Source organism: Oncorhynchus mykiss, chromosome 18 (genome assembly GCF_057628025.1).
Source record: "Oncorhynchus mykiss isolate SJ-2025 chromosome 18, ASM5762802v1, whole genome shotgun sequence".
In the NCBI taxonomy this organism is placed as follows: Eukaryota; Metazoa; Chordata; class Actinopteri; order Salmoniformes; family Salmonidae; genus Oncorhynchus; species Oncorhynchus mykiss.
In genome coordinates, this window is record NC_143039.1 from 34,261,869 (window position 1) to 34,276,938 (window position 15,070).

Sequence of the window (15,070 nt, forward strand, 5' to 3'; positions counted from 1 at the left end):
TGGCCGCCTTTCTCCCGGAAACTCAAATACCTTTCTCACTTTTGCAATGAATTCATCCAGATGACCACAAATGGCACAAATGGCAAACCCATTCCTCGTATATCGCTCTGGAGGGGGTAAGCGGGGTTCTCAGGGAGTCGGGATAGACTGTACAAACTCACCACAGATAGGGGAAATATTACTGAATGATTGGGGTTTTTCAGAGGTGTCAGGTAGCCTCTGAGCTAAGTCCCTGATTAGCTCCCTAATAACCTTAAACGATGGACGTGGCGTTCCGTCAAGGACCCGAGCCCTTCCAAAAGGCCCTGTACCAACTCCTCATGTCTCCCAATGGTGGCTCCCTGCAGAGAGACAGCCTGGCGGAGCTGGTCCAAGTCTGCTGGGTCGGTCATGGCCAGTTCATACTATCAAGGCACAAGGCGAGACCCAGATGCAGACACAGGAGGTAGATGGTTGGAGTCTTACAATGTTTAATAATCCAAAGGGGTAGGCAAGAGAATGGTCGTGGACAGGCAAAAGGTCAAAACCAGATCAGAGTCCAGGAGGTACAGAGTGGCAGACAGGCTTGTGTTCAAGGCAGGCAGAATGGTCAGGCAGGTGGGTACAGAGTACAGAAACGGTCAAAACCGGGAGGACTAGAAAAAGGAGAATAGCAAAAATAAGTGCAGGAAAAACATGCTGCTTGACTTGACTAAACATACAAGACGAATAGGCAAAGAGAGACAGGAAACACAGGGATAAATACACTGGGGAAAATAAGCAACACCTATAGGGGGTGGAGACAATCACAGGAACAGGTGAAACAGATCAGGGTGTGACAGAAATGAACATTAAATTATCTGGCAACAGCTCTGGTGGACATTCCTGTTGTCAGCATGCCAATTGCACACTCCCTCAAAACTTGATACATCTGTGGCATTGTGTTTTGTGACAAAACTGCACATTTTAGAGTGGTCTTTTATTGTTCCCAGCACAAGCTGCACCTGTGTAATGATCATGCTGTTTAATCCGTTTATTGAAATGCCACACCTGCCAGGTGGATGGATTGTCTTGGCAAAGGAGAAATGCCCACTAACAGGGATGTAAACACATTTGTGCACAAAAATGGAAAGAAATAAGCTTTTTGTATGGAACATTTCTGGGATATTTTATTTCAGCTCATGAAACATGGGACCAATACTTTACATGTTGTGTTTATATTTTTGTTCAGTGTAGTTTACTAATCCCAGGAAAATCAGATTGATTAAATTCTCTGCTCTGGAAATTAAACTCGTCTGAATTAGGAATATAGAGACAGGTGGAGGTGGGATTATAGATGACAGATTTCCCCAGATTGGGAATATATGCCCGTTCACACTCAAACAAGCATACTGTATGGATCTACACAAACATACACAATAATAAAAACATGCATGAATAAAAATATCACAATTTGTAATGCATTTATTCCTGAAACACCACAATTTGTGTTAAAGTGTTTAAACTCTTAAATCCTCACCACTTAATTATGGTGTTAACAATGGACTGGCTATGTATAATGTTATATTCTAAACAGGCAAGAAGGTATTTGGTAAAACATACATAAATAAATACAAACAAACACACACACACACACACACACACACACATTATCACGACTTCCGCCGAAGTCGGTTCCTCTCCTTATTCGGGCGGCATTCGGCGGTCGACGTCACCGGTTTTCTAGCCATCGCCGATCCACCTTTCATTTTCCATTTGTTTTGTCTTGTTTTCCCACACACCTGGTTTACATTCCCTCATTATGTGACGTGTATATAACCCTCTGTTCCCCCCATGTCTGTGTGTGGAATTGTTTGTTGTAAAGTGTATGTGCATTATAGACTGGTTTGCGGCGGGTTATTTCAACCCATAGCCTAGATTTGGATGGAGAACACTCTGAAGTTTCTAAAACTGTTTGAATGATGTCTGTGAGTATAACAGAACTCATATAGCAGGTAGAAACCTGAGAAAAAAATCCAACCAGGAAGTGGGAAATCTTAGGTTTGTAGGTTTTCAAGTCTTTGCCTATCCAATATACTATGTAAAATTTTGTCCGATTGCACTTCCTGAGGCTTCCACTAGATGTCAACAGTCTTTAGAACCTTGTTTCTACTGTGAAGGGGGAGAAAATAAGAGCTGTTTGAGTCAGGTGTCTGGCAAAATGCCATAAACTCAGTCTCGCACGCGGCCGTGAGCACGAGCTCTGTTCCTTTTCCTTTCTAAAGACAAAGGAATTATCCGGTTGGAATATTATTGAAGATTTATAATAAAAACATCCTAAAGATTGATTCTATACATCGTTTGACATGTTTCTATGAACTGTAATGGACCTGTCGTCTGAACTAAGTGCCTGCGCTAAACGTACGAACAAAAAGGAGGTATTTGGACATAAATGATGGACTTTATCGAACAAAACAAACATTTATTGTGGAATGATGAAGATCATCAAAGGTAAGTGGATATTTATAATGCTATTTCTGACTTCTGTTGACTCTACAAAATGGCGGGTATCTGTTTTGGTCTCTGAGCACTGTACTCAGATTATTGCATGGCTTTTCCGTAAATCTTTTTTGAAATCTGACACAGCGGTTGCATTAACCTCTTGAACCTCTGGGGGCAGTATTTCATTTTTGGATGAAAAACGTTCCCGTTTTAATCGAAATATTTTGTCACGAAAAGATGCTTGACTATGCATATAATTGACAGCTTTGGAAAGAAAACACTGACGTTTCCAAATCTGCAAAGATATTGTCTGTGAGTGCCCCAGAACTGATGCTACAGGCGAAACCAAGATGAAACTTCAAACTGGAAGTGAGCAAAAGTTTTGAGGCGCTGTTTTCCATTGTCTCCTTATATGGCTGTGAATGCGCCAGGAACGAGCCTACACTTTCTGCCGTTTCCCTAAGGTGTCTGCAGCATTGTGACGTATTTGTAGGCATATCATTGGAAGATTGGCCATAAGAGACTACATTTACCAGGTGTCTGCCCGGTGTCCTTTGTCGAAATTGGTGCGTAATCTTCAGCTGCAAGCATTCTTCCATGGGATTCAGAGGAGAAAGCAGACTTCCACGAACGTTATATCATCGAAGAGATATGTGAAAAACACCTTGAGGATTGATTCTAAACAACGTTTGCCATGTTTCAGTCAATATTATGGAGTTAATTTGGAAAAAAGTTTGGCGTTTTGATGACTGAATTTTCGTTTTTTTTTTTTTTTTTTTTTCAGTTTTGAACAAACCTGAGCGATTTCTCCTACACAAAGAATCTTTTTGGAAAAACTGAACATTTGCTATCTAACTGAGAGTCTCCTCATTGAAAACATCCGAAGTTCTTCAAAGGTAAATTAATTTATTTGAATGCTTTTCTTGTTTTTGTGAAAATGTTGGCCGCTAAATGCTACGCTGCTACGCTAGCTATCAATACTGTTACACAAATGCTTGTTTTGCTATGGTTGAAAAGCATATTTTGAAAATCTGAGATGACAGTGTTGTTAACAAAAGGCTAAGCTTGAGAGCTAGCATATTTATTTCATTTCATTTGCGATTTTCATGAATAGTTAACGTTGCGTTATGGTAATGAGCTTGAGGCTGTATTCACGATCCCGGATCCGGGATGGCTAGTATCAAGAGGTATTAAGGAGAAGTATATTTTTTATTCAATGTGTAACAGTTGTATTTTCATCAACATTTATGATGAGTATTTCTGTAAATTGATGTGGCTCTCTGCAAAATCACCGGATGTTTTGAAAGCAAAACATTACTGAACATAACGCGTCAATGTAAACTGAGTTTTTTGGATATAAATATGAACTTTATCGAACAAAACATACATTTATTGTGTAACATGAAGTCCTGTGAGTGTCCTCTGATGAAGATCATCAAAGGTTAGTGATTCATTTCATCTCTATTTCTGCTTTTTGTGACTCCTCTCTGTGGCTGGAAAAATGGCTGTGTTTTTCTGTGACTAAGTGCTGACCTAACATAATCATGCGGTGTGCTTTCGCTGTGAAGCCTTTTTGAAATCGGACACTGTGGTGGAATTAACAACAAGTATATCTTTAAAATGGTGTATAATACTTGTATGTTTGAGGAATTTTAAGTATGAGATTTCTGTTGTTTGAATTTGGCACCCTGCACTTTCACTGGCTGTTGTCAAATCGATCCCGTTAACGGGATTTCAGCCTTAAAAAGTTAGTCCTGAGGAGACTGAACGAGGTGTGTTACAGGTTACAGCTCCCCCCAATTACCGTATTAACCCCTCGTTCCATGTGTCTCTCCTCAGGCCGGTGGTGGCTGGTCTGCTCTAGGAGTCTTAGGTTCGGGACGTTCCTGCGCCCCCTCTGGACATCGAGGGGGTCCCGGCGTATGCCGTTCGCTCCATACTGGATTCAAGGCTTTGGGTGAGGGGCCTTCAGTACCTCATGGAGTGGGAGGGGTACGGTCCGGAGGAGAGATGCTGGGTTCCGGTGGTGGACGTGTTGGACCCTTCAATGTTGCAGGAGTTCCACCGTCTCCGTCCGGATCGCCCTGCGCCTCGCCCTCTGGGTTGTCCCCGAGGCCGGTGTCGGAGCGCTGTTGGAGCCGCGCGTCAATGGGGGGGTACTGTCATGACTTCCGTCCGAAGTCGGTTCCTCTCCTTGTTCGGGCGACATTCTGCGGTCGACGTCACCGGTCTTCTAGCCTTCACCGATCCACCATTCATTTTCCATTTGTTATGTCTTGTTTTCCCACACACCTGGTTTACATTCCCTCATTACGTGACGTGTATATAACCCTCTGTTCCCCCCATGTCTGTGTGTGGAATTGTTTGTTGTAAAGTGTATGTGCATTGTAGACTGGTTTGCGCCGGGTTATATCAACCCATATTCTGTTGTTCTGGGTCGGTTTTGCCTCATTAAACTGCTCCGGTTATTACCCAGTTCTGCTCTCCTGCGTCTGACTTCCCTGCAGCCAGTTACACACCTCTAACACACACACACACACACACACACACACACACCTTCTTCACCTTCCTTTGCCTTGTTTATCTCTAAAGTCTTATTTTCCTTCGCTGCAAAGGTGACAAACAGAGAGCAAAGTAGCTCTGCAGGGGGAATATAAGCAGACATTAACACACACACACACAAACACACACAGGGTAATGAGAGCTGGAGACACACAGACCGATATGTGTGTGTGTGTGTTTGAGTCTTCGCCTTGTTCCGTCAGAGTAGACACAGAGACGTGCTGGCAAATCTGTATCAAACCTCAGCCACAGCAGGAGGTGTAGTTCTCCCAGGTAATGGTTAAATGACGAGCAGATGAACTGTCATCCTATTGATTTAAGTGTTTTGTTCCAGCCAGTCACTATTAACTTTGACTTGTTTTGTCCCTTATAGTCACAGTGAGGTACTGAATAAATAGGTGGGTGTAACAAAATACCAGGAATTCAAAGACCCTTTTGTTTGTTCGATGTGTGTGATGACAGACAAATAGAGGTGTTACCTTGAGTACAGACATAAATGGTTATGTCTGTACTCTGCGCATGGGGCCTTTCTGCTTTTGTTTAGTGCATACAGTATCTGTTGTCAGAGCATTAAACTACATAAACTACTATCCATTTAATAAAACATAACAACAAAGTTAGCCTTTTTCTAATCTCCATACCATCTGCTGAATGTTAACCATTGCCCCTGACCTGATCTTTGACACTGGGGCTAATCAGTTGTCCCGACACTCATTTTGCAAAGTTGTTTCCAATTACAGGTAGGTTGTGGGTGGCTCAAACCTTTTCTCATTCCTGTGTTCACCTCTTTGGCCACTTTGACATGTTCTCCCTCAACCCAGTGTACAAGTCTAAGCCACGGTATCAGAGTCCTCGGTAGCCTGGTCTAAGGGACAGGTTTTGAGGTCCGTGTGTGTTTTGAGTTCCGTGGCCTTTGACCTGTTCACTGGAAAACACTGTTAGAATCCCTCTTCTCTGTTCTCACCGTCTCACTCACTCTCTCTCTCTCTAACTCACCTCCTCCCTCTTTCCCTCACTCCCGCTCTTTCTCCCTCTCTTTCTCTCCCACTCACCTGTATCACTGCCTGGTATGGCAATTGCTCAGCCTCCGACCGCAAGGCACTACAGAGGGTAGTGCGTACGGCCCAGTACATCACTGGGGCCAAGCTTCCTGCCACCCAGTACCTCTACACCAGGCGGTGTCAGAGGAAGGCCCTAAAAATTGTCAAAGACTCCAGCCACCCTACTAATAGACTGTTCTTTCTGCTACCGCACGGCAACCGGTACCGGAGCACCAAGTCTATGTCCAAGAGGCTTCTAAACAGCTTCTACCCCCAAGCCATAAGACCCCTGAACAGCTAATCAAATGGCTACCCAGACTATTTGCATTGCCCCCCCTCTTTTACACCGCTGCTACTCTCTGTTATTATCTATGCATAGTCACTTTACTAACTCTACCTACATGTACATATTACCTCAATTACCTCGACTAACCGGTGCCCCCACACATTGACTCTGTACCTGTACCCCCTGTATATAGTCTTGCTATTGGTTAGGGGCTTGTAAGTAAGCATTTCACTGTAAGGTGAAATCTCCATACCAGTTCTATTCGTTGTATTCGTTGTTGTATTCGGCACGTGTGACTAATACCATTTGATTTGATTTGACTTCCACTCCCCCCTCTCTCTTGCTGACCCCCCCACCTCTCTCTCACCCCCTATCCCTATCCCTCTCTCTCTCTCTCTCTCTCTCTCTCTCTCTCTCTCTCTCTCTCTCTCTCTCTCTCACTCACTCACTTCCACTCCCCATCTTTCTCCCTCTCTGTCACTCCCCCCCCCCTCTCTCACCCCCCTCCCTTCCCTCCTCCCTTACTCCCACTCTCCCTCTTTTCCTCACTCCTGTTGGTTTAGCTCTATCCTATCAAATAGGATTTTGTATCCCAAACAATGTCACGGTAAATTCATGTTTGATCCTCTGCCAGTGGTGGCATGGTCCACGGATATTACGGTTCATTGTCTGACCTGATGCTTTTTTAAAGATGTAATGTTTTATCAATTACTATTAATGTTCTGTAAATAGGTAAATACTTGCATTTTCTCAGATCATTTACATAAAAAACGAATTTGTTGTATTTCAGTGCGCAACAAAAACATAATAGTTTCACTACCTAGAAAGTCCCAATAGGTCTTTGAAAGTGGCAGGTAGCCTAGTGGTTTGAGCGTTGGGCCAGCAACCGAAAGGTTGCTTGATTGAATCCCTGAGCTGACAAGATAAAAATCTTCCCTTCTGCCCCTGAACAAGGCAGTTAACCCACTGTTCCTAGGCCGTAATTGTAAACAGTAATTTGTTCTTAACTGACTTGCCTAGTTAAATAAAGATTTAAAAAATATATATATAAATATTTCCCCAAATATTTTCGTGAAATAATTAGGTGACGATGAATGTTTTTTTTACTGAGACTAATCCAATTATATATTATTTTTCTTGCCAAAATAAAAAAGCTTTTACAAAAAAATTCCACACGAAAATCCACCCTAAACACAAGAATTATTCTCTGCCCTAGTATCCTGTCTCCCTCCCCTGCTTCCTCCAGCGAGTTATATTTGGCTTTTTTGCCCCTCATTACAGAATTGTTTATCAATAGGTGCACCAAGTGTCAGTCGTTTTTCTCATCAAACAAGGTCTGACAAAGAGAGTGCGGTGCATGGGAAAGAGGCAGCTAGGTGAAACTAATGCCATAGATGTTTGATTCATCAGGGGCTTATTGTTAACAGGGACGTCTGATTGTAAAGGCTCAGTCAAGCAAAAGAGTGCAGAGTAATCAGTCGGATTTATAGTTTGCAGGGTTCAGAAAAATCAACGGCACCAACGTTTTGGTCTGGCCGAGATGGGTCTGACCCCCCCCCCCCCCCCCCCCCCCCCCCCCACCACCACCACCCTAACACCCTCACGCACGGGGGCACGCATATGGTGCACACGCACACACACACACACACACACACACACACACACACACACACACACACACACACACACACACACACACACCAGGCAGTTCTACTAACCTGCACCCTGCATGCCAAATAAGGGCTTCCTGTCAGGTGGTAAGAGGTACAGTGGGATTGCAGCTGTATGGCGTGGCCTATCAACCTATCATACCTTCTGACCTTCTGCTTTGTACTCAGCTGTGTTCTTGTTTTCCTGTTCTTCCTTGTGGACAAAGTTTGTATTTTTGTTATTCCTCGCTCACCTCGAGAAATCAGGGGGCACAGAAATAGGGTCAGTGGTGTGGCGGGGGTTGGGAGTCAGTCGGAAGTGTGTGTGTGTATGTGCGTGGGCGTGCAGGTCTGTATTTGCGCATGTGAGGAAGAGAGAGAGAGAGTAATAGAGAAAGAGAGCAAGAAAGAGATTAAGAGAGTAAAATGGACAGAGAGAACGGGTTAGATGGAGATGGACAAAGGGAGGGAGAAAGAGGAAGTGAGGGAGGAAAAACTGCCAAGTGTATGAACACATGCTATGATGCACTGGATTCCTCAAAGCTGGCTTTGTGTTTCCACATTCTCAGATTTTGAGAGAGAGAGGGAGAGAGAGAGATGGGCGACTACGCCCACTCCTCCTCCTGCTTCATCCACCCACCACCACCCATCCCCCAACAACTGTCACACACTGCCTACCCTGCCCCTGACATCCCTCTCTACAGCTCTGCCCCCTCCCCTTTTCACTCTGTACCTTGCAAATTAGAGACAGGCCTTATTGAGAGGCAGATGTAGGCCTCCTAGCGAATGAGCGGTAAGCTGTTGTACTTTAAGCCTAATGGGAAGTTTTATATGCAAGAGGCCTTGAACTGATTAGTATAATTCCTGCTTTAATACAGCAGTCCCTCCAGATTAAGGTAAACCAAATGTTGCAATCAGAGATTAGTGTACCTTGCTGGTTATTAACATCCCTGCTTGTTCCCAGCAAAACGCGTCAGAGAGAAGAGAGAGAGAGAAAGAGAGAGAGAGAAGGAAAGTGAGAGAAGGAGAGAGATAAAGAGAGAAGGAGGATTACTGAAGCTGTGCATTTATTCCAAGGGAGCTCCCAAAACAACGCTGGAACTTGAGCTACTGCACCTGTTGGGATCTTGGCGGTGTGCGCTAGGAAGGAGCTTGCTATGGGGGAGGTGTGGGGACTGGAGTGGAGAGAGTAGGGAGAGTGTTCGGAAGGAAGCAGAAGTGTTCTAGCTGAAGTACCTGTACACCTGTTTGGTCGTGTCACGTCTTCAGGGGAGATGCTCTGCCAAATGTCACATCCGGACTGGACTCTTAGAACGCTTTGTCCGTCGACTCCGCTCGACACACTTGGCCTCTTGTGTCTCTAATCCCATTTCCTTCCACTTCAAGACGCACAACATAAAACAAACACGGGTCAGCAGCAAGCGGCACATGCAAGACAGACGTGTTAGGCTTCATAAACAAGACGTTTCTTCTCACAAATATCCCAAAGATGTGTCCGTGTCGGGTGTCTAAAAACATTGCCGAAAGCATAGACGAGAGAGAGCAACCTTGTGTTATGTTTAACCATTGGCTGTAACATGTTTGCTGGCTTAATATGTGCCAGGGAATTTGTATTTTGCTTAGCATTGTTTGGAGGAACATAATTGGAGTTTTGCAGTTCAGTGAGAATGCTGAAATGCCTCGGCAGCATTTCCATAGCTAACTCGCTCGCTAAGAGCATCTATGAGATCTACCAAAGGTGGCAACGCCACTCCTTCTGCCTCTCTGACATTGGTGAAGACGGTTCGCTAGCTAATCCTCTATGATAATTCAGGATATCAAGGTCAGCTGTGTGTCAGAGGAGAAGCCATTATTATGGACACTGACCCAAACAAACAGATAATTAGAATACAAAACAACGCTTCACCCCCCCCCCCCTCCCCCTGAGTACGTGCAGGAATATTTTTAGACGATTTGAACATCAAATGGCATGTTTAGACATTCTGCGCTGCGTTCCAGTTCACCTGAGTATCGGACGGTTGATTGCAGACAGGCTAATAGGTGAAAGGTTGACAACACTTGACTCATCAGCCGCTGCAATCGTCTATGCAGCTTTAATGTCAAGCCCAGGCTTCCCACTGTAGATCCCATTAACCTGGCAAAGACCATTTAAACACTCCGACTGAAAAGCCTATTAGGTTCAATTTGAAACCCTTTGTTAACTGGTCTATACCGTTCGACTGAAGTGATCCTTAAATGACCGTGTCATCTATCGTGTGTAGTTAAACTTTCCGCTGAGGAAATAACTAAATGTTGACATTAGCACAGACTTCGTTGGTACAAGGTGTTCAATGATCGGTACCAACTGACTGTTGACGAGAACATTGTACTATCTCAACCCTTGTCCACATGCCAGTCAGCCTGCAGTATGTTCCAAGTCAATGCCAAGAACAAAGACATTGCAGAGGTAACAGTAGAAATGTGTTTCCTGTAACGTGTTCATGTCGAAAGCCTTGTTGTAGAGGATCTGCTATGCCCGCGAGTTTAGAGGTAAGAGTGAAGCTCAACATTTGCACCACTGCACTGTGCCGGGGCTGATTGTATTAAGGTTCGATGCTGGGGTGGAGGTAAGTGAGGATGCCTTTCATGCATCATGCTCCTTCACAATGTTCACACACATCTGATTCAATCTGGGCGACGTACAATCATGTGCCCAGCGCAAGGTAGGCCTGTGTTAATGTTCTGCCCCATATTTCAGTATAACATTCTCATGTAACAAGCACAACTCTGACTCACTCTACCGTGCCGTCACCTTATGACGAGGCCTCTAGGCTACCTAGGAGTTAGGAGTTAGGAGCTAGGAGAATTATAATAAGATGCATCACTCTGTTCATTAACCTGTTCCGAGGTGAATCAAAATATTAATGAATGATTCCTTTTGTTAATAATAATTGTTAAGAGAAATATTGTGCCATGCTATTCTTATCCTATGTTTGTGATTATCTGGTGCCGTGCATGTGCTTCTAGTGTCTATTAAATTATTCTAAATATTCTGTTATAGTCTTCATTAATTTTCTAGAGAGAAACGGATACAGTTGAGCTCTTCATTTCAGAGCCGTACTGAAACATGCAGGAGAACAATACAAAACCGAGCCCCATGCAACCCCTCACAACATAATCAAATGGGGACATGGTGACAGTACGAGCGTCTGACAGGTCGACAGTTCGGATGGGTGCCTGCCAAGCAAGACATCGCTAAATATACACAAGGGTCAGTCTTTGGCAGCTCTTCTCCATTGTCAGTTGCTGGGGCTTCAGGTTTTCTGATAAAAGAGGGCTGGTTGCGAAAGTCAAGTGACAGCCATGACAGTGGAGAGGGCGTGGGTTGGGGCCTCCTCGGCTGGGCTGCGGGTGTGGGATTGTGTGGGCTGGTGGTGGACGTGTGTAGAGGGACCTGGTGGTCGTGACCTGTGGGAGGTTAATAGCTAGGCGCCGGGCGGCCGGTAGGGAGATAGGACTTGTCATGGAGGTCTCCAGACGTTGGGGCCAGCTAGAGTGATGGTCCTGACTGCTGTGGTTGTCCTGCTCTTTCCTGTCCTGTCGGGGATGTGTGGCTCTGGGCCGCGGCCACATTGCTTTGATGAACTCAGCACAATGTTGAATGGGAGTGTTTTGGCAGCTGAGACAGTGGGGCTAAAGCTGCTGGTCAGAGATAACACAACCTTACAGAGCTCCCTGCGTGCGCCCACTAGTGATGGCCGTCCCATCACAGAGGAGGAACTGGAAACAGTCCAACAGGCTGTAGTTAAATAGGCTAAACTTCTGGGCCCCTCTTATCCTTTTGTCTTTCTTAATTTGGGGGGGGGGGGGGGTTGTTGTCTAAATGTAGTCTGATAAATAGGGGCAACTCCTCCCCTTGCTGTACCAGTTAAACACACACACGCACGCACACGCACGCGAACGCACACGCACACGCGTGTCACCCAAATACGTCCATTAAGAAACGGAAAAGCTCTCAGTATAGTGACCCAGGTCTTGAGATGTTGTACACATGAAATTGTTTCATTATGAACTTTATCCTCAACGTCATATTCCATTTTGTGCGACTCGAGCTGTTTCCCCTATCCAACTGTTCCATTCTCCGTGTAGCCTGCTGCTAGAATGGACAGAGAGGTTTCGCTCGAGTCGCAACAAAATGGAATATAACATTGAGGATACAGTTCGTAATGAAACAATTTCACGTGTACAACATCTAAAGACCTGCATCACTATACTGAGAGTTTTTCAGTTTCTGAAAGGACGTATTTGGGTGTTTTTTCAGAGCCGAGGATGCAACTCGCTGGTTGAGGTAAATTTCTCAAAAACAACTGAAATCCCTATAATATGCCATTTAGATTTGGTTGCGAAAAAAGCTACATTCTCCTTCACCTCTGAAGTTGTCATCAGGAAGCAAGGCCTAGTCTCAGTAAGAAGGTGATGCTTGATTTTTCAGTGGAAAACAGAGAGGATGTGACTGGCCAATGGAAGCACGTAAGACCTGTCGACCTTATCAATGTGTGTGTGTGTGTGTGTGTGTGTGTGTGCGTGTGTGTGCACGTGCGCGTGCGCGTGCGTATGTGTGTGTGTGTGTCATCACATGACAAGCCAGGTCTCTAGGAGAAAAACAGGACTGTGTCTCATTCAGGAAGGAAGTGAACGCAAGGTATGATAATAAAACACTGTCAATTATAAATGTGCACACCTATGTAAGTCAACAGTTCATGCCTCTGTCTATGTCTCATCATGTCCAACCATTGTTGTGAGATTTCATTACTTGAAATATTTATTTAATGCAATAGAAATGGCACATTTCACAGAAATTGCAGTGTTTTTCATAAGAACTCGGAGAAAAGCAGTATTATCACACAAGATTATGCGGTGTTTGCCTTGTTCAGGAAATCCCACACATGCTGTATCTATCACACAAAAATCGGACAAATGTTCAACAAACACTGCGCTCACTGCTCCGTTTTGACAGCAGCTGATCTCTCACAAGGTATCAAAATGTTGGATTTGGCCGATTCGTGACAACATAGGAACCTCAATGCTACAGTTACTCGGCAACACAAGAAATGGGATAAGTGTTTGATCTCCCCTCCGAGAGAAAGAGAGAGAGAGAGAGAGAGGGAGGGAGGAAGATAGGGAGAGAGAGCAAAATAGGGGGTGGGGGGGTGGGAGGTGGGGGGGGTGTCTTCCTGACAGTTCCGAAACTGAATTAAATCAGAGGGATTAAGGTTACCTGTAAAGAGCTGTCAGGTAGATTTACAGGGCCTGCTGATAAGTCGAGCAGGAGGGTCTAAATACATGCTGGCATCCCGTTGCTAACAGCCAGTCAAAGGAAAAGAAAATGCTCTCATACACACACACAGACACAGAGCACACACACACACACACACACACACACACACACACACACACACACACACACACACACACACACACACACACACACACACACACACACAATCACACACACAGCCACCACCCACTATAATATCTGCCTTAATGGGGGAGGAACAGCTGCCTTGATCCAGGGGAAAATACACACATTTCAGGCAGAGAACACTGACATATAGGATTGGTTTCCAACGTACACAGCAGCACGGCCCAGAACCTGTCCCCCATGAACCCCTGCTTTGCTAGATCCAATCCCTGGCCTGGCCATGGAGGCAGAGCTGCAGTATAAGCAATCATTCAACGCCAACAGATAGCTGCACCATATCACTGTCCTACGGGATCTCTTCTTCTATGGGCTTTCAAGAGCTGCAATGAACATTTTGTAGAACTATCAATTCGAAGGCATTGGGGGTATTCAACGTTTCTTACAAGCTAAACACACCGTTTGGTAAGTATATTCAAGATACAAGGTAGCAAACAAAAGTAGACTAAACTGTGAATCATGGACTGTTATGTCACGTGTACAGCTAAGACACCTGCACACTCTGTCACTGCTTTTGAGAGTCTTCACCTGATAACACACTGTGGGGAAGAGTGATTAACAGTGTTGTGGTAGAGAATGTGCCAAGGGTGGAGCACTGTGACATCACCAGTAGGCCTACAACAACATCCACGGTCCTCGTGAGGAACTGTACAGTCATCTGAGAGCAAAAGTGACTTAAGGTTCCTCCCACTAATCTTTGCATATCTTGAACTGATATTTTCAGTGAGACCTTGCTATATGAGTCTTTGCTATATGAGCCTTTGCTATATGAGCCTTTGCGCTATAAGTCTTTGCTATATGAGTCTTTGCTATATGAGTTTTTGCTATATGAGTCTTTGCTATATGAGTCTTTGCTATATGAGTCTTTGCGCTATGAGTCTTTGCGCTATGAGTCTTTGCGCTATGAGTCTTTGCTATATGAGTCTTTGCTATATGAGTCTTTGCTATATGAGTCTTTGCTATACGAGTCTTTGCTATATGAGTCTTTGCTATATGAATCTTTGCTATATGAGTCTTTGCTATATGAATCTTTCCGCTAGCTTGAACTGATACTCAGGACAATCATAACTTTCTGTTGGCCGTCATGGACAGAGTTAAGGAAAGTAATTATTTGGAGCTAATCAGGTATGCAGAGTTATCTCCTGAGTAAAGCAAAGGCTTTTGAAAGTGTTTTCCTACACGAGGAGGTCAACCAACCCCCTAGCAGTCTGCACAGATAGTTAAAGATATTTTCCCCAATGTAAAATAGATTTAACATATGGTAGCCACCAAAGGGCAAAGTAGCTGTTAAAATGTAACATGAATGGCAATGTACAGTATTTGTTAAGATAATGATGTAGTATAATTTAGTTCTAGTTCTAAAAATTCTTCAAACAATCAAATCAACCATGCTGTAATCTACACTCGTAGAGAAGAAGGTGCTATCTAGAACCTAAAAGGGTTATTTGGCTGTCCCCATAGGAGAACCCTTTCAATAATCCTTTTTGGTTCCAGGTAGAACCCTTTTGGATCCAGGTAGAACCCTTTGGGATACCCTCTGTGGAAAAAGTTCTACATGGAAGCCAAAAGTGTTGCTACCTGGAACCAAAAACGGCTTCGACCTGGAACCAAAAAT